Genomic DNA, 21,191 nt, shown 5'->3' with positions numbered 1-21,191 from the left:
TTCTTAAAATATTTCTTTTAAAATTTCAATTATTAGCCGTATAATTTCATTTTATTAAAAATATGTTTAGGCTCCAAAAGAGTGGAGTAAGGAAAACAGTCAGAAGACCTGGGTTCAAGCCCTCTCTTCTATTTTCTATTTGTGTGACCTCAGGAGAGTCCTTTGAGAATGTTTCCCTAGAAGTGGGTGAAGGATTAGACTAGATTAGTTCAGCACAAACACTATGCAAATAATTAATTTTTTTCTTTCTTTCTGAATAATATTGCTTAACCATGCATTACTTTGGCCAAAAAAAAGATACTACTTGCCAGTCCTATCATTACTTAACACAATAAAAAACCCCAAGTATATAGTCCCACAATATTCCACAAGATTATATTTCTTCACTTCTTCAATGAAAGCAAGATGTATATTTTCTCCTCATCTCAAGGATCAGGTTTCTTGGATGTTATTATTAAATAATTCATGAGTTCTTTTTTTGGTAGTGATGTTTCCATCTACAACATTGTACAGACAGTAGAGCTCTCATTGGCCTAACTCCAAAACGAAGATGGCAATTCACAGCCATAAGCAAGAGGAGAGAGCATCTAGCCTAAATCATAACTGAACAAGAGCTTACTCTATAATTACCCCAAGTGACCATCTAGCCTTTTCTCAACAAAGACGGAGTTCCCTATCTCCTGAGCCAACCAAATCTCTATATCTTGCCCTGATACTTTTACCTATTAGTCTTGAGTTTTCTTCACGGGAATCAAGCAGAAAAAAGCCTAATATCTTTCTGGTGATAGACCTTCAAATACTTAAAGACATTTACCATGTTGAAATCTGTCATTGCTACTCCAAGGTAAACATCCTCAATGCTTTCAAATAGTGTTCTCCTAAAATAAAGTCAAGGATGGTCCCCTTCCAGTTGCCTTTGTCTGAATGTTCACCAAAGCATTAATGTCTCTGTCCTCCTCAACTAAAGTCTGCTTCTCAAAATTGAACACAAAATTACAAATAGGTCTGACCACAGAAGAGAAGAGAATGACTAAGCCTCTTTACTCTTATAAGAATGTTTCACTGTCATGGAGGATAAAAAAGAAAATAAGGTACTGCAGAGGGGAAGTGAAAGTGCTTCAGTCCTATTCAAGGTAATGAAAATGTAATAACAAGGAGCCTCAAGAAGAGAAAGCAAAAAGAGAATGAGAGGCAACTAGATATAGCAGAATAAATGTTAGGGCATTAAATTTAAAATCAGAGAACCTGGTACAAAGTCAAAGAATGTCTCTAGTATATATTATATGTGTCATTTGAAAAATGATTTAGTCTCTTGGTTTTCTTATCTGAAAATTAATAATAATAATATCTTACATTTACATAGTGTTTATTATATGTCAGCACTGTGCTAAGCAATTTATAAATATTTAATAATATATATATATATAAATAATTTAATAAACAATATATATAAATAATTTATACATAATGTAATATATTATATATGATTATGTATATTTAATATATATTATATTTAATACATATTAAATATAATATAATATATAATTTATATATATAAATATTTTAATAAGAATATAAATAATTTAATAAATGTAAATAAAGATCTCATTTGATTTTTATTGTAACACTAGGAAGTAGGTGCTATAATTATCCCCATTTTACAAATGAGGAAACTGAGGAAAATAGAGATTATGTTACTTCTTAAAGATTATATCACAGGTTAATATCTGAGGCTGGCTTTGAACTCAGATCCTCCTGATCCCAAGCACAATGTTCCATCCAATGCATGGCCTAATTCAAAGGATTGTACTAGATGCTGTACTAGATGACTTCTAAGGTCTCTAATATGGATAACTGGAAAGAACATTGAACATAAAGTTAGAAAGTCTTAAGCTAGACTCCCATCTCAAATACTTGTTGCTTGATTTAGGATAAGATATTTCAAATTTCTGGGACTCATTTTCCTCATCTGTAAATTGAAATGGTTGAATCTGATCTTAAATCAATCTATGATCTTATAATTCTTAGGGTGAAATGCAGAGGAACTCTCAATATAAGAACAGCAAAAAAAAAAAAAAAAAAAAAAAAAAAAAACACTTAAAGAACATTTGAAAACACCTATTACCTTCAATGGAACAAAAAATAATTTGCCAGGACCATTCACAAAATCATCAATGTGCTCAGGACATTCAGATTGCATGCTGGGGTTAAGATCATCCAAGCCAATCTTGTAATTTTGCAATTTGATCTTTGATCCTTTGACTCCAAATTCAGTGTATGCTAGATATCTCCATGATTTATCTTTTTCTTCATTAATTGGAATATCTGTTGTCTCATTCCTTTAGCATTAGGAGTTTGCCTATCATCTACTAAAATTATAGGACCAAGTTCAAATGGTCAAAAAAAAAAAAAAAACTGAGTTGTCATTTAAACCCTGACTCCAAGGTCCATGTAATTTCTATTACAGCATGCTGGCTTCACACATACCAGAAGCAGCTTTTGTGGATAGAGAAAACAACCTGATTGAAAGGATCTTATTGTAAGTGGAAATCTTAATGAAAAACTGTGGTGCTCTTGACAAGCTCTCTGTTAATCAATCTCAATTATATTCAAGGTCATCTACCAACAGCAGATAATAATATGAGCCTTTCAAACTAGATTGTTATAGAAAATGCAGCACTGGAAATTTCTATAAGTTACAAAAGGAAATAATTGTCTTTGCTTATTTTTTTTACCATTTTTATTAAGGGACAACATTAAAACACGCGTCTTTACAAAACAAGTAATTTATAAGACTAGGTTGAAAAGATCAAAACAGAAAATGACATGGCACTTTCTCTTTTTATTAAATAATATGTTAAGAGAAAACAAGCTTTCACTTTGACTAAATAGTTCTTGGGGGGGAAGCGTTTTTTTTATATGAGAAATGGGAAGATAGTGAAAATTTTCTCTTGATTTACTTTTCTGTGTACAGTAAATGAAGGCATTAAAGAAGACTGATATTCCCTGCTTACAGTGTCATAGAAATCCTGTTCAAAAAAGAAAATAGAAACCATTTACCAATGGAATGGATACAGCTGTCACTCAATGAATCAATGTGGGAGTATAACTTTGTATACAAATTATAGTACCATGCTTGGAATGTCTCTATGTAACCATAAAATTCTAAAATTCTTGGTTTTGTTGATTTCTCATTTTTAAAAACAAAGCTGCCATCAATACCTTTATATTAACATATTCTAATGTTTCCTTGTGATGTCTTTTATGTTTGCATAGGCTTTTGTTCTGTAGGGAAAAGATGTTGGTTCCCCTCTTTACCAATATCTTAACATCAAATGAGGATGCTGATGGGTACAACTCTATAAAAGTCCATCAGAAGTGGGCTCTGCCCTCATGCGCTTGAAGGCCAGGTCAGCACAATAGGGATAGAACTGAGGATGAAGACAGAGATTAAAACTCCAGATTTAACCTGCTTGAGCAGCAATTTCCTCATCTGTATAATTAGAGGGTAGGGCTGCATGATCTCTATGTTCTTTTCCAGTTCTAAATCTAGGACCTTAGTCAAAACTAAGGCCACAATGGATTTTTAAACACTCACTTGTTCCTTCTCTAGTTACCAGATGTCTCAGTTCTTTTGGAAATCTAAAGGTTTGGAAGTTTCATTGAGCCTAATCTGGAAGCAGACTAAATTTCTGAAGAATACATTTCTCCTGACCTATGTTGAGATTAGGAGAGAAATGGAGTGGGGCAAGGAAAGAGGGCTGTTTTCTTCCCTTGCTGTGAACTGAAGCTATCTTAAGAAGGGGAATAGATGAAATTGGACAGAGTGAGAGTGAGGTTTTGTTTTGTTTTGCTCCTATTTTTGAAATCCACCTTTTAAATGCAGATGTGCCTCAAAGGTCTCAACCCATACTAAGGAAGCATCAGCTAACTCCTTAGCAGGAACTAACCTAAGAAAAGAAATGAAATAGAAATTGTTTGGGGACATGGAGAGAGAAAGTCAAGTCAACAAGAATTTATTAAATGTCTATTTTATCCCAGGTACCGAACTAAGTACTGGAGAAAAATAATGGAGAAATAGAAGGATTACAATTTAAAGCTACACTGTGCTATGCAAAATTAATTATACTTAATATGAACTAAAACATAAGATATTGGACTTAATAAATAAAATTGATATAGTATATTAAAGTTTACAAAGTATTTTACAAATATCTTCATTTTTTTAATCACAAAAAAATGTGGGCAATCAATGCTATTGTTAGCCACAGTTTACAAGACAAAAAACAAAAACAAACAAACAAACAAGCAAGCAAGCAAACAAATAAAACACAAAGCAAAAAAGGTTAAATAACTTGTCCAGGATTATACATCATAAATAAATGAACTGATTGCAGTTCCAGTGTTCTATTAAAGAGCTGGAAAGGATCTGAAAAGCAATAAAGATGAACATCTTTATTTTATCATTGATAAGACTGAGAATTATAGAGAAAAAGCAACTTCTATAAAGATACACAGATAGTGGGTGGTGCTGTGAATAAAGTACCAGACCTGGAGTCAGGAAGAATCTTCTTTCTGAATTCATATCTGACCTCAGACACTTAAGCTATATGATCCTGGACAAGTCACTTCACTATTTGCCTCAGTTTCTTCATTTGCCAAATGGGCTGCAGAAGGAAAGGGAAAACCATTCCTGTATCTTTGCTTTTGTTATTTTCTGCTTTTTGGATATCAGATTCTCTGTGGTCCCATGGAATATCACCCATAGAATTTTTCTGAAAAAGATAATAGACTGGTATTCCATTTCCTTCTTCAGGAGATTAAGATGAACAGACTAAATATAGAGCTATACAGCTAGTATCTTTGGCCAGATTTAAGCTCTTCTCTATTCCATACCCAGCCACTAGCCATTTAGCTGTCTCCATCTTAGCCAAATGGATGTCACAAAGAGTCAGACATGATTAACAACTAAATGAGCAGTAACAACATTAGTCGGCACAAAGATTCAAAGTTAAGTCCACTGATTTCAAACTCAACACTTTTCTCTATTCCAGTCCCTTCTCAGGTCTAGCTAATCAATCTAACTTAATTTTAAAGCATCATTTCTCTCATTTAATGTGACATCTAGGTAGTACATTGTACAGAATTCTAGCTCTGGACTCAGGAAAGCTTGAATTCAAAGGTAGTCATGAACTATGTATCCCTGGCTATGTCATTTAACCTATACCACAGCTTACTCAACTATAAAGATAATAATAACTTTCTCCAGACAGCTAGGTGGCCCAGTGGATGGAACATCAGCCCTGAAGTCAGGAAGACCTGAGTTCAAATATAGACTTAGACACTTAACACTTCTTAGCTGTGTGACTCTGGGCAAGTCATTTAACCCCAATTTCCTCAGCAAAATAATAATAATAAGAAGAAGAAGAACCCTTTCTCACAGAGTTGTTCTGAGGATCTCATACATGATGCTTATAAAGCAACTATCACAGTGCTAGGTACATGATCAATGCTTTGCCAAGGCTTATTCTATTTCCCCTAAAGCAACAGGTATTAAATATTGGGGTCAGAATGGGAGATTTGGGAGATTATCATTTGTCGCTGATCAGGATTCATTTGGAAATTCATTTGTTGTCTTCCTTCCAAAGTCATCTATACATAGACTTGAGAGAATATGGATCATTTAGGACTCATGACAAACCCTCTTGAGACTCACTTTCCCCTCCACTGTTTTTTTTATTGTTTTGTGAAACAATATTATATGATCCTTCACCATGTTCTTTCCTCTGTCCCATGTGCTAACATGCTAAGGGTTGCAGACCCTTATTCTTCAATTCTATATTCTATACAAATTCTATATTCTATACAAATTCTATTCTATATTCTATACAAATATTCCATTTCAGATTTTCTTGTGGAGCTGAAATGTTTTGTGGTTACAATTGTCCTCCAAAATAAAAGAGTCTGAATAAATTCTAGTTAGTCATTTTTGTCACTTTTTAAAATGAAAAATACATTTTTCCCATTTAATATGAGTTGCACACTTTTAAAAATAAATTTAAGATGCATAAATAACTAATTCTATAGCATTGCTGTGCAACTTTCTGAAGTTAATTGTTTTTTGTTTCAATTCTTACTCCTGAATCTTGTTGAAAGGTTATAGATTTTTTTGTTTGTTTGTCTTTTAGTGCATCTCATTTCTTTAGTCAGCATTATTTTCACATTCTCATTAATGGATCAGATGATTTTTTATAATAAAACTTTTCTTTCCTATTCTCAGATGATTTTCCTTAATTTTGCCAGTTTAGGAACAAATTCCCTTCTCTGTTCCTAGTATTCCTCAGAAAATAATTCTTGTATGTTAATCTATTCCTATTAATTCCACCCTCCTCTGTACCCCCCAAAAAACTATTTTTCAAGCCTACATCATACCAGATTTAATTTGATTTTGTCATATGTTGGCACAATAGTGGACCTCCTTCATGATCTTTGTTCCAACCAAGCAATCCTATGCACCCCCAATTAAAATATCTGGCTCATCTTTTTCTGCCTACAAATCATCCCACATAGTATTTCCCCTTTCTGGAATATACTTTTCAATTCACTTCTGCCTTCTTATCCACCTTGCCCTTTTTGAAACTTTGATAGGTACTTTCTTACTTCTTCCTTCACAATGCATTATTGGATTAGCAATCTCAACTCATCATATCAAAGACCTTCCCATCTGTAATATATGCTTGAATTTATGATTCTAAGTTCATGTTGCTCAAGATTCATGATGTCATTTATCTATAGCTGCAAGGTATATCAGAGGTCAACTAATCCAACTTGCTTGAATTTTGTTGTTGTTTTGTCCTTTATTCTTAAAGAGGACCATGACTCAGAGCAGTAATGCTGTAACATGAAAGTGAATTGGATTTAAGTGAGGGAGAGCACTTTAAGATCATCTGTCTCAAGTAATATAGGTAAAGAAATTGAGGCTCTGGGAATGCTAAATGATTTTCTCAAGGTCATGAGATAGAATTTGAATCCAGGTCCCCTGTCTAAAGAGTCATTAGTTTCCCTACTACAATATCCTATCAGTCTCCTGAGGACAGAAAATCCTTTGAGGACTGGCATAATAATATCTATTCCTTTGTCTTGAATTCCCATCCAATAAGTGTCAGTAGGCCATTCCTCTTTTTACACTATCTTAAAAGTAATTTGATTTTCTTTGGGTTCCCTTTAGATTTGGAGGATTCTGTTATCACTCTTGCCAGAAGCAACTTTGGCTATAAGAATCAAGTTCAGTCTTAGGCTTGTCAGAATGAAAGTAGGAGCCATAGGTGAGACTGAAATCAGGAGAGGGAATTAATCAAATTTGGCCTTTGGGCTCAGTCCCCAGGATCCCTAGCATTCTGAAAGATTCACAGGTGTTCTTATTTTCCAACACTTACCCATAGCAATATGTATTGGTGTTTATACATACATATATATATATATTATGTATGTATATGAACATGTTGTTTGTATGAAAATTTAGGCTGAATTACTATATCAGTAGAAATGGAATATTTTCTGTTTCCAAAATTTAAAAAAAATGTGGGCAAAACAAAGAAAAAAAGGGAGGGAGAGAGAGAGGGAAAAAGGAAGGAAGAAGAGAAGGAAGGAAGGAAGGAAGGAAGGAAGGAAGGAAGGAAGGAAGGAAGGAAGGAAGGAAGGAAGGAAGGAAGGAAGGAAGGAAGGAAGGAAGGAAGGAAGGAAGGAAGGAAGGAAGGAAGGAAGGAAGGAAGGAAGGAAGGAAGGAAGGAAGGAAAACAGGGATAGAGGAAGGGAAGGAGGGAGGGAGGGAAGGGGAGAGAGGGGGAGGGAGAGAGAAACGAAGGAAGAGATGAAGGGATAGAGAAGGAAGAGTAAGGAGGGAGGGAGGGAGGAAAGAAGAGTAGGAAAGAGGAAGAGAGAGGAGGAATATAAGGATAGAAGGAAAGAAGAAAGGAAGGAGGAAGGGAGAGAAAAAAGGAAAGAAGAAAAGAAGGAAGGAAGGAAGGAAGGAAGGAAGGAAGGAAGGAAGGAAGGAAGGAAGGAAGGAAGGAAGGAAGGAAGGAAGGAAGGAAGGAAGGAAGGAAGGAAGGAAGGGAGGGAGGGAGGGAGGGAGGGAGGGAGGGAAGGAGGAAGGGAAAAAGAGTCCTGTTATCTTAGCACTTAGATTGTATCAACAATCTAGAAATGTACCTCAAAATCCAAGACCTTTCAAAGGCCTAACTTCCCTGAAAGAAGTGACCATTTTACATTCAAAATAAATCCTAGAATGTAAAAGACTACTGATGTTTAAAATGGTAGACTTTTGATAATCTTTTTCTACATATTTAATTTTTAAAAGGATGAACAAAAATAAAAAATGCCAACACCTGTTGAATGCTCCCACTGGTGAAGTAGGCAGTTCATGTGGGTGCTTCATTTGATGTCTTGATGTGGTAGAAATCCTTTAGGGAAAGTTAAACGTAAAAGAAAGGGTTGAAGCTCTCCACATAGGAAAATTATATCTGTGAAAGATGTGTAGAACCAGAGTGCAAAACTACACAAAAAACTACACAGAATGATAAGTAAGAATCATAAAATTCATGTGCATACACATACACACAATATGAGCATGTACATGAGTAGCGTTTAACATTTATATGTATAAAGAACATAAATGCACTCAGGGAAATTAGTGGGTATTGATTAAGAAAAGACTTAATGACAAAAATTTCATTTAAACTGAAATATATTTTTATTTGCCAACAACAAGAGAATTCCCGTACATTTGAAAAACAGTTATGAATTAAACTATGTGTATTTTGTACATATGTACATATATATATATATATATATATATTTGCTAATAGATACACATATATGTATGTGTACATATATATCCACTTGTACATGAGAACTTATTCAGCCTACAGATGGCATGTATGTTTATTTCTATATTCTTATGTAGATTTTCAGACCTCTTATTATAACTTGTTTTATAATTGACTAAAAGTTACAAAATAATATTCTATGATAAAATATGCAATCAAATCTCCTTTCTCTGTTCTAATGAAGGGGGAAAGAACAGTGCCAGGGATAAGAACTAGACCTAGTTGATTTAATTGGCATGTAGAAGACTGATTGGGAAGTGGATAGAATTCAGGATCTGGCATCAGAAATACCAGAATTCCCATCCAACCAATGTTCTGTTACTCTGAGCAAAACATCTAATCTGTATGTGCTTCAAACCCCTCATCTGTAAAATGGGGATAATAATAACAGCTACCTAATTGGGTTGTAAGTACAAAATGAGACAATATTTATAAATTGCTTCAGGAACATTGAAGTGCTGTGTGTTGTTCAGTCATTTTTCCGTGGTGTCCAACTCTTCATGACCCTATTTAGGCTTTTCTTGGCAGAGATATTGGAACTGTTGATGAGATTGGGGCAAGCAAAATTAAGTGACTTACCAAGAACACACAACTAGTATGTGTATGGGGCCAGAGTTGAACTCAAGGAGTTTTCCTGAAGCCAGAACTAGTATTCCATCAATTGAACCACCAGACCAAAGTGCTATATAAATACAAAGAAGAACTCCCAGGTGAGAGAACTTCACCACTACCACCAATGAAAATAAAAACACATTTTTCTACAACTAATAATCAGAAAAAATTGTATGGAGCCCAGAGAATTTGGTAATTTGCCTAAAATCACACAGTCTGTATGTGTCAGAGTTGGAATTGAGCACATATATTCTTAGTTTCTAAATCAACTTCCTCTGCACTTTGTTGTCTATCCAAAAGAGCAGATGAGCTAAAATTATGTATGGATTTCACTGTATTTGAGCTTGAGACACATCCAGGAACACATATATACTCAATCTCCCTGTGTCTTTCTCTGAATCCTTCCCAAAGAAACTGTTTTCCACAGCTAACAACAGAGTAGGGAGAAGGAGAAGGCTGTAAAGAGAAAGCTGACTGGGCCGGTGGCCAAAAATCTGCAAAATAAATAATCTTCCTTTAAATAAAGACTTGACTGTGATGGCAAAAATCTTGGAGGTGTAGTCACATGTTCTAGCTTGCTGATAAACCCTTCTTATCCCAGTCCAACTTCCTAGCACTCATCCTTGTCCCAAATTTATATTTTCATCTCACTCTGAATTCTTCAAACTGGATTCTATTCACTTGAACTAGCTCCATGGCAGGATGAAGGGATGAAGCAAAATATTAAAATTTTAAACTTTCTTCTAAAAATAAATATCTAGAAACTCTCTTCCCTCCATTTCCTATCATTTTTATCTTAAATTGGGCAATAAAAAAAATCAATGGCTTTTCCTCAGACTGAAAATATGAAAATGGTCCTCTGTGCATAAATTGCTGGCATTCTAGATGGCAAACAAACAGCAGCCACCCTTTGAAAACATGGCCCCGGACATCAATAAAGATATCCATATTGTCACTGAATAAATAAAGAGAACACTACGGGAAGCTGAAATCCTACATCTATCAAGGAGTGTCCTGCATTTCATATCCATCTTTGTAATAAATTAGTTTCAATATAATTCTATTTGTTATCAGATCACAAGAAGTCATTATACAGCTAGAATCTTGGAGGCCTCCATTCCCTACCTGCCACACAGGAAATTTCCTCTTCAAAAGTTCCTTTTATAATAGAGCCAGAGTCCAAATCAGTAATTGATCTTTTTAAGTAGGATTTTAGGTAAAATTAAACTGAGCAATTCCTCATGCTGGGCAGTCAGGCTTATCAGCAGTAAGAGTGAAGAGAAAACCCAGACTGATCTACATAGCCCTAATTTCTGTTGGGTAGTATGATAACTATTAAAAAAGATATTTCAAAAAATTTATTACTTCTTGATTTTATGTATGTCATGCAATGACAGATAGTAGTATTTGCTAATGAATGATTAATATGGACTATGAATCTTAAGCAATTATATTCTTGTTTATTTACAATTCTCCACTTATTTTATAGCTGTTTAATTAAGGATGTCAACTTCCTAAATTGTCAAGGAAAAAAATATATAACATGTATCAGCAGAACAATTTGTGAGATAAAAATTCAAATACAAACTGGGATTTGTGGTTACATGACATATATGTAAATCCCTATCCATTATTACTGCTGTTACTGCTACTTTTATTACTGCTGCTGTTGTTGCTGCTGTTGCTGCTACTACTACTACTACTATCACTACTATTATTACTACTACTACTATTACTAGTAGTACTGCTGCTGTTACTACAATTATTACTTAATACTTATTACTATTGCTGTTGCTGCTGCTACTACTACTGCTGCTGCTACTGTTACTACTACTATCACTACTACTACTACTATTACTACTACTGTTGCTACTGCTATTGCTATTACTACTACTACTCTATTACTACTACTACTACTACTACTACCACCACTTCTACTACTATTGATGTTATTGCTGCTACTACTGCTACTGTTATTATTACTACTGCTGCTAATGTTGCTGCTATTACTATTACTGCTGTTACTTCTCCTACTGCTGCTGTTGTTGCTGCTGCTATTACTATTATCTACAACTAGCATTTATTTAGAGCTTTAAAAGCACATTACCTTTGTTACTTTAAAATTATGTGGCCTGGTACAAATCTGTTACCCACAGTTTTCCTCACCTAGAAATAAGAGGTTTGGATTAAATGATTTCACAGTTTCCCATTTAGTTTCAAATCCATTGTCTAGTGACATAATAATGGACATAGACAAAGTTCAGAATCATATCAAGAAGGTGTCCCTGTCAAATGAATAGCTGTTATTTTACTTTATTTTATTTTTTGGTTTGTTAGTCAGACCAAGGATGCTATTTATCAGAGATTCATAATTTTATTGGGTCCATACTAACTTAAAAGAATTTTTCTCCTAAGAATGTTTATCACTGGATCAATATCAGGTTAAGTTACTTCAGAATAACTTGTGGGTAGAATTTACAACGCGTATTTACATCCAATAAAAAATTGCCAGAATAAAGAATTTTCCAGAATGCCAAATAGGAAAATCTAGTCATGGTAGGTAAGTAATGAGGATCCACACTAGAGTGATATTAAAGATAAGAAGAAAGGGATAGGTTAAAGATAAATAACCAAGGTGGAATCAACCAAAATAGATACTACTGGATTAAAATTTGAGAGATGAGTAAGAACAGAGGGATCGATAGGCTCAATAGTTTGACCTTCGAATACAGAAAAGAAGGGGAATTTGTCAGAAGCAAGAATTAAATCACACAGAGAAATGAATTTATGAAGAAAAAAGAAAGGGAAAGGATTAAGCATTTATGTAGTGTTACTGGAACTTTTACTAAGAAAAACAATAAGCTACATATAGGGCATGTGGCATTCCAGACACCAGTTTGATATGGATGTCGATTTGCCTTGTGGGTAGTTAGAGATATGTTTCTGGAGGTCAGAAAGAATATCAGAACTAGAGAGAGATTTAGAGTCATCCACATGGTTATGATAATTGAAGCCACAGGAAGGAATCAGACTGCCAAGAGAAAGGATAAAAAAAAAAAAAAGAAGAGTGCCAAGGACAGATTTTTGAGCCCCCATAATCAGATAGATAATAAGTAGCCTGTGAAGGGGATAGAAAATGAAGAGTTAGCAATGTTTGAAATTTTAAATAATCTCCAAATAACAATACTTAGCTATGTGAAGGAATTTTAAGCAGAAAATGACAGCTAAGTATTCTCCATTTTCACTGCATATTTTTTAAGATGCATACTTAAAGCAGCAATATGACAAATTTGATTAGATTCAAGGAAATTTTTTTTCTGGCCATAAAGATTATTTGACACTTGAATGGATTAACAAGGGAAAATTTTTTTTTTGTTTTTAAAAATTCTATGTTTCTCATCCATCACGAAACTATAGGATGGAATGGAAATTTTCATGTTCATTTCTATCTTTTTTTTTTTTTTTTGCTGAGGAGGCAATTGGGGTTAAGTGACTTGCCCAGGGTCACACAACTGGGAAGTGTTAAGTGTCTGATGTCAGATTTGAACTCCACTTCATTCTAGCCTAAGGATTTTAGTCTATGACATATATGTATGTCATAAATGTGTACATATATATATACATATATAAAGACATATAATAAATTAATATAGATATGTTTTATGCATATGTATACCAAAAATCAATCAGAATAGTATATGTGTATGCATATATGTATTTTAAAGCAAGATGATTGTAGGATTTCATGATATTTGACAGAGAATATACCTTTCTCAACAGAATTTGGATGTGGATATTAGCACCTTACTAAGTGAACAATTAGCAGCTCCCTAATGATTTCCAGTGACTTAGGCTGCCTTCAAATATATGGCTTCCAGGAACTCAGGAAACTGAACTTATTTTCAGGGGAGCCATCCCTTTGAGCTGGATGATAAGAAGAGCAGCAAGCCATTATAAGAACTTTGTATGGTCTTCTTTCACCTAATCCATGACCAGAAGACAGAATAGAGCACAGAAAAAAAGGCCCTGATTCTTTAGGGAGAGCAAACTATGATTTCATAGTTTACTTGCGGAGAAGAATGTTGATAATTTCAATAGGCAGAAAAATGGGAATTATAAGATTGCTATACCTCGATGAGTAGAGGTCAAAAGTCAAAGATCTGAGAATAAGTACTTCAAGCCCAAGAGATCTTGGTAGCTATAGGACTCATATTATTCTTATAGAAGTATATGACAATGGTATATATGCGATTTTTTCACTTAGCTCTTGCTATTATTTTCACTGAGCTCTTGATATCAAACTGTAGTCCAAGACAGTCACTAGGAAACTGAAAGAGTTCCTGAAGAATTTAATGGCCCAAATACATACACACACATACATGTATATACATGTGTGTACATATAACATTACCAGCATGGATGTGCATGTGCGTGCCTTGTATGCATGCATACACACCTAGACATGTTCATGTGTTTATCTACTTATTTTGTTTAAGAGGGTTGTTCAAGGACTATGTTCCTGAGTTTCAGTTTCCTGTGTCAAAGAGTAGGTACAATAAGAAGTTTAATAATCCCAATATCAAACCTTCTCGCTTTATCTTTTCACATAAAAGAAGACTCAGATTTGTCCTATTTAGCCACAAAGGCCAGACCTAGGAATAATAGTTAAGAAGTTTCAAAAAAAAAAACAAACTTAGGCTTAAGGAAGGAATATTTTCCTAAGAATCAGTGCTATTCATAAAAAGAATGAGCTAATTTGGAAAATGAACTTTCTCCATGGAAATCTAAGGGGGAGGGAAGCCTAAATGATACTTGTCAGGAATATTATAGTGTGGATTCCTTTATGCTGAACAAGATGGCCTCTGAGGTCATCGATACAACTTCTCTGATTTTGTAGTTTTAGAATGCACTGGTCAACAGACCCTGTGAGTGTATTCTGTGTGGAATTCCTTGGGAAGTCTCATTTAGACAGTAAGAAAGAGGCAGACAAAGAGAGAAAAGAAGTAAGGGGAGGAAGAGGTAAAAGGAAGAGAAGAGAAGACACGATGAGAAAGAGAAGATGAGAAGAGAAAGAGAAGACAAGAGAAAAAAGAGAAAACAAGAAAAGAGAAAAGGATTACTACTATATCATAGTTTTCTTGCCTATTCAATAAAGGAGCTATGGCTGAAATTTTAAAATAATAATATATTCTTCACACTTTTTTGTGTGCATGTGCAAAGGATTACAGTATTAAAAACACTGCAGACAAGGCTGAATATAAGCTTTAGGGCAAAAAAAAAATTTCCTATAGATTCCCAAATTGACCATATCCAAAATGCATATGGTATTCTATACATTGAGTTCATTCTCCACTATGTAAAGAGGCAGGTAACATTCTTTACCATCCGCTATAGAATAATTGTAATCTTTCAAAGTTGCCCAAATTTACAATATTGTTATTGTAAAATTTTTCTGGCTGTTTTTCTTTTGTTTGCATCAATTCACATAAGCCTTTTTTAGTTTTCCCTGAAACCTTTGTTTTATATACCCTATGGTGCAATAGCATTCAGCAGCATGAAAGACTATGATGAGTTTATTTAATTAATATGTAATTGATATTTCTGGGATCTGTGTTTCATCAATGTAGTCATGACCTCTACCAATATATGTTATGATTCCATTTTACTTATAGATTTTGAGTTATTTCCTTTGCCCAACTCTTCTCTCCTCCAAACAAAAAAGTCATATCATGACGAACCTGGTAATGAATCTCTCTGAATTTAATTAAGCTGATCTTTAGACATCAGACAAATTGTCCATCTCTAGGAATATATTCAAAACTTTCTCAGACTAGTGGATAAAATACATGTTATATTTCTATAGGATCCCTTATTCAAATTGCCCATCTGGGCCCATCCTCTTATATTTAGAATCTTTCCAAATTTTTTTCCAAATTTTCATGGAGGAGAGTAATGGTGTACTGTTTAAAAGTAGAATTTAAGAGTCTCTAACCTCTAACAATATTTCATTTATGCAATTTCTCTTTGTTGCTAATAACTGAGTATTGAAATTTATTTTATTATTATTTCTAACCTTCTTAATTTTTTTTCATTTTTCAAATACATAGGAAAGGAAAAAATCATTAAAATTCCATATTGTTTTTGCCATTCTTACTTTTTGCATTTCTTCCATGAATTACCAATTGACTTACATGACTTTAAGGAATTCCTACAAGTGGGTGGAAATGTAGTAAGGTGAAAATATCATTGAATTTGCAGTTGAAGGGGCAGCTAGGTAGCTCAGTGGACAGAACACCAGCCCTGAAATCAGGAGGACTTGAGTTCAAATATGGTCTCAGACACTTAACACTTCCTAATATGTGACCTTGGGCAAATCACTTAACCACAATTGCCTCAGGGGGAAAAAAGAAGAAAAGAAAAGAAAAAGAAAGAAATTGCAGTTATAGGAGCTGAAAGTACCAATGTGACCTCAAACAGGGTAGAAACTGGTCTTACTTTTTTTGTATTTGTTTTATTTGTTGTGGTTTGCACAGTTATTGACACATAATGGCACTTAATTTTTTTTTTAACTTGCACTCTGGACCTCAGTTTCCTCATCTATAAGAGCTAGATGTGATAATCTCTTAGGTTCTTTTCAGCACTAGAGTTCTGGAATTATGATTACTCCTAAATTTTCATTTGCATTCATTAATTATCATTGTCTCTCTAGTTGTCTACATTTTAAACTCAACATTTTGAGAAATAAACTGTAACACCCTCCACCAAAAAAAAAAAAAAAAAAAACAACAACTAGCATATCTTCCCAATATCTCCAATGTCTTAAAAGGCATCTTTATCCTCTTAATTCCTCAACCTTGGCCAAGTGATTTGTACTTCCCTTTTTCACTGTCCTAAACCTGTCATATCCAGCCTATCTTAAAAATCTTGCTCTCTCCATCAACCTTTTCTTTTAAATCCATTATTTGCTATATAGTTCCACACCTATCATTATTGTCCATGTCTTTATCACCTAAATTTTATCTTTCTTCAATTGCCTCTTATTTGATCTTTCTAGCACCTCTCTTTTCACACCAATTGATCCTGTGCCTTATTTCTAGAATTATCACCAAGTATCACCACAGCATTCATTTCTTTAATGGATTGCTGGACCATTTTCTCAGTGTAATATAAGGAATTCTGTCTTGTACAGACTAGATCCTTTGCAACCTTGGAAGTCTACGATTCTTTAATTAATAAAATTAAATTATACAACCCTATTTCCATTTTTTGTCCCTGTTATTACTTCCCAACTGATATTCTGGACTCTGTTCTCTAACCAACTTAATCTTGATCTCTAGCTAATTTCATAATTTATTTCTTCCATTCCAATGCTTACTTAATTCTCCATTGTCATTGCAGTCATGTTTTTTGAATTACTGTATATTACTTTGCAAGAATTATCATTTCATGTGTCTTTGTTCTATATCTTCAACATTGAGATGATTCAAACCAGTTCCACTCATGCAGTGATGAAGAGAGCCATCCACACCCAGAGAAAGAATCATGGGAACACAACATAGCATTGTCACTCTCTCTGTTGTTATTTGCTTGCATTTTGTTTTCTTTCTCAATTTTTCCTTTTCTTCCTTCTTGACCTGATTTTTTGTGCAACAAAATAAGTATGTAAATATGTATACATATATTGGATCTAACATGTATTTCAACATATTTAACATGTATTGGACTACTGTCAGCTAGGGGAGAGAGTGGAAGGAAGGAGAAGAAAATTTGGAACAAAGGTTTTGCAAGGGTCAATGTTGGAAAAATTATCCATGCATATACTTTGTAAATAAAAACCTTTAATGGAAGAATAAAAGGTCGAGAATTGCAAGGGAACTAATGAAAAAAAAAGTCAGAGGAAGGTGGTCTAAGTGTACCTGATCTAAAGCTATATTATATAGCAGCAGTCACCAAAACCATTTGGTACTGGCTAAGAAATAGACCGGTAGATCAGTGGAACAGATTAGATACAAAGGACAAAAAAGGGTACATCTATAGCAATCTAATCTTTGACAAACCCAAAGATACCAACATTAGGGACAAAAATTCATTATTCAGAAAAAACTGTTGGGAAAACTGGAAATTAATATGGCAGAAATTAGATATGGATCCACACTTAACACCATATACCAAGATAAGATCAAAATGGGTCCATGATTTAGGCATAAAGAATGAGATCATAAATAGATTAGAGGAACAGAGAATAGTCTACCTCTCAGACCTGTGGAGGAGGAAGGAATTTATGACCAGAGGAGAACTAGAGATCATTGTTGATCACAAAATAGAAGATTTTGACTACATCAAACTAAAAAGTTTCTGTACAAACAATACTAATGCAAACAAGATTAGAAGGAAAGTAACAAATTGGGAAAATATTTTTAAAAGTAAAGGTTCTGACAAAGGTCTCATTTCCAAAATATATAGAGAACTGACCCTGATTTATAGGAAACCAAACCATTCTCCAATTGATAAATGGTCAAGGGATATGAACAGACAATTCTCAGATGATGAAATTGAAACTATTTCCACTCACATGAAAGAATGTTCCAAATCATTGCTGATCAGAGAAATGCAAATTAAGACAACTCTGAGATACTACACACCTGTCAGATTGGCTAAGATGACAGGAACAAATAATGATGAATGTTGGAGGGGATGTGGGAAAACTGGGACACTGATACATTGTTGGTGGAGTTGTGAAAGAATCCAGCCATTCTGGAGAGCAATTTGGAACTATGCCCAAAAAGTTGTCAAACTGTGCATACCCTTTGACCCAGCAGTACTACTACTGGGCCTATATCCCAAAGAAATACTAAAGAGCGGAAAGGGACCTGTATGTGCCAAAATGTTTGTGGCAGCTCTTTTTGTTGTAGCTAGAAACTGGAAGATGAATGGATGTCCATCAATTGGAGAATGGTTGGGTAAATTGTGGTATATGAAGGTTATGGAATATTATTGCTCGGTAAGAAATGACCAGCGGGAGGAATACAGAGAGGCTTGGAGAGACTTAAATCAACTGTTGCTGAGTGAAATGTGCAGAACCAGAAGATCAATATACACTTCAACAACAATACTGTATGAGGATGTATTCTGATGGAAGTGGAAATCTTCAACATAAAGAAAAACCAACTCACCTCCAGTTGATCAGTGATGGACAGAAATAACTGCACCCAGAGAAGGAACACTGGGAAGCGAATGTAAATTGTTAGCACTACTGTCTATCTACCAAGGTTACTTATACCTTCGGAAGCTAATAATTAATGTGCAACAAGAAAATGGTATTTACACACATATATTGTATCTAGGTTATATTGTAACACATGTAAAATGTATGGGATTACCTGTCATCGGGGGGAGGGAGTGGAGGGAGGGAGGGGATAATTTAGAAAAATGAATAAAAATAAAATAAAAATAAAATAAAGGGTTAGGGGGAAATGGACTGAAAAAAAAATAAAAACCTTTAATTAAAAAAAGACAGATGGATAGTTAGACCAATACACAAACAGATAGGTAGATAAGTAGATAGATAGATAGATAGATAGATAGATAGATAGAGACACACAGATGGATAGCTAGATAATAAGGCTGTTAGATATATATATATTGTAAATGCATGTATGCATGTGTGTATATGTGTATACGCACAGATAGAGATATGAATGTAAATTATAAATGTGTATACACATGTATATATATGTGAGGCAGCTAGGTGGCTCCGTGGGTAGATAGTTAGATCTGGAATGAGGAAGAACTGCATTCAAATCTGGCCTGACATTTACTGTGTGATCCTGGAATCATTTAAACTCTATTTATTTTAATCCACTGGAGAAGGAAATGGTAAACCATTTAAATAAATTTGACAAGAAAACCCATAGACAAACATTGGTGTACTGTGGTCCAGAGAGTCTCAAAGAGTTGGATACAACTGAACAACAGCAATACATATATACATATACAATTCATATAGATGAAGCTATACATAATACATATACATGCACATAATATTATAATTATATACTTACATATATGTGTGCATGCATGTGTTTGCATATACAAACATATTTTGTGTTTCTATAAATGTTTCTTTGCACATACATGTGTGTATATATATACATTGTCTATACATATTCTATAGGACTCATGTTCATATGAGTAGAGAGATTGACTTTAGGGTCAGCAAGCCCAGGGTTCAGGTTTTACTTCTGACATATATTAGTGATGCTAGACAAGTTGCTTGACCCCTCAGACCACCCAGGTGACTCTAAAAATATTAAAGTTGCAGAACACTTGCTAACTTGCATTTGCAGGGAGAGTTCATAATCTGGATCCCCCTATCCCAATAAAAGAAAAGAAAAGAAAGAAGAGAGGGAGGCAGAGATGGAGGAAGGAAGGAAGAAAGAAGGAAGAAAAGAAGGGAAGGAAGGAAGGAGGGAGGGATGAAGGGAGGAAAGAAAGAATCATTCATCAGATTTGGGATCATTATTTATATTTATTATATTTATATTTATTAAAATAATTTGTAACCTTGGCGTGATAAAGATGTGCTAAAATAATGTCAGTGCTTAAATGACAAGGAAGAAAGAACAAGACTAGAAAGCGTGTCATTTTGGACAGTGCTTTCTGGACAGTGTTCTCTCACACCAAATACAAGACACAGAATCATAGAATTTTAGTTTTTAAGGACCTCAGCAGCCAAGAAAATCAACTCTTAGATAGAACAGAATTCCTTCTACCACATGCCATTCATTCTCTGATGAAAGACCTGCGTGAAGGGGAATATACTATTCTCTATGACAACCTCTTTGCATTCAATCTGATACTAATTATTAGGATTTTTTTTTTTGCTTTTTGTCTTCCACATAACAATATATCTAAAATTGTCACTCTGTGATGTCATCCTATTATACCTGCTTTTTAAAGACCAAATAAGAAATTCTTTCACATGGAAGACTCCAAATGCTTATAAAATACATTAGTTAACCTTGGAAGTCCCTTCTCTTTTCTAGGCTAAACATCTGTAGATCTTTTTACTAATTTTTAGAAGTGATATGTACTCAAGGGCTCATCTGGTGAGTTAGATCGAAGGAAAAACAAAAGAATAATAGTCCCATTATTATAAAGGAGGCTACTGATCAGCTGAAGAATATCTAAAAGAGGATGACCAGATTTGGTATTCACCTTGAATCTCCAGTGTTGGGCACATAGCATATACCTAATTAATGCTTTTTGATTGATTAATTGAACCAGGGAAAATGGGTAGAAGTAGCAAAGAGAAATACTTGGGTGTAATTTTAGGAAATTTTTCCTAATAATTTATTTTTAATTACTATCCATTATATTTTAGATATATTTTATTTAATTGATACTAAGTGCATACAGGCAACTGTTCTGCTCCTTCTGGTCTTACAGAGTTGCAGGAGGCATTGAGAGGTAACAAGTGATTTGTCCCAAGTCCCACAGTAGGTCTTCCTACTTCCAGCACTGCCTGTTTCCTAACTATTAGTGCGCTCCCTAAAAAGAATGATATATGTAGAGATGTTAATACTGGAGATCTTTAAGTGGAGGCTGGATAAGTCTTTGTTACATTTAGGGGAAAGCTTAATCAGGAACCTGGGATTTCTTTACACTCTGAGATTCCATAATTCCACAATT

The 21,191-nt window shown here is 34.2% G+C and overlaps 1 long non-coding RNA gene across 2 annotated transcripts in view; it reads right to left on the bottom strand.

Moving 5' to 3' along the window:
- LOC141560254 (uncharacterized) overlaps positions 1–21,191 on the bottom strand; it is a 186,205-nt gene that overhangs the window by 152,756 nt on the left and 12,258 nt on the right. Inside the window, exon 1 of one of the 2 annotated variants that reach the window (XR_012487678.1) lies at positions 8,388–8,621. The exons of the other annotated variant lie outside the window; for it this stretch is intronic. This is a non-coding gene — a long non-coding RNA (uncharacterized LOC141560254). Of the gene's footprint in view, positions 1–8,387; positions 8,622–21,191 lie in introns of those variants that run through there. 2 annotated transcript variants of the gene reach the window in all.

The sequence above is a fragment of the Sminthopsis crassicaudata genome, chromosome 3 (assembly GCF_048593235.1).
Source record: "Sminthopsis crassicaudata isolate SCR6 chromosome 3, ASM4859323v1, whole genome shotgun sequence".
NCBI lineage: Eukaryota > Metazoa > Chordata > Mammalia > Dasyuromorphia > Dasyuridae > Sminthopsis > Sminthopsis crassicaudata.
The sequence above is the reverse complement of the archived record's forward strand: the minus strand, read 5'-3'. Positions and strand labels throughout refer to the sequence as shown.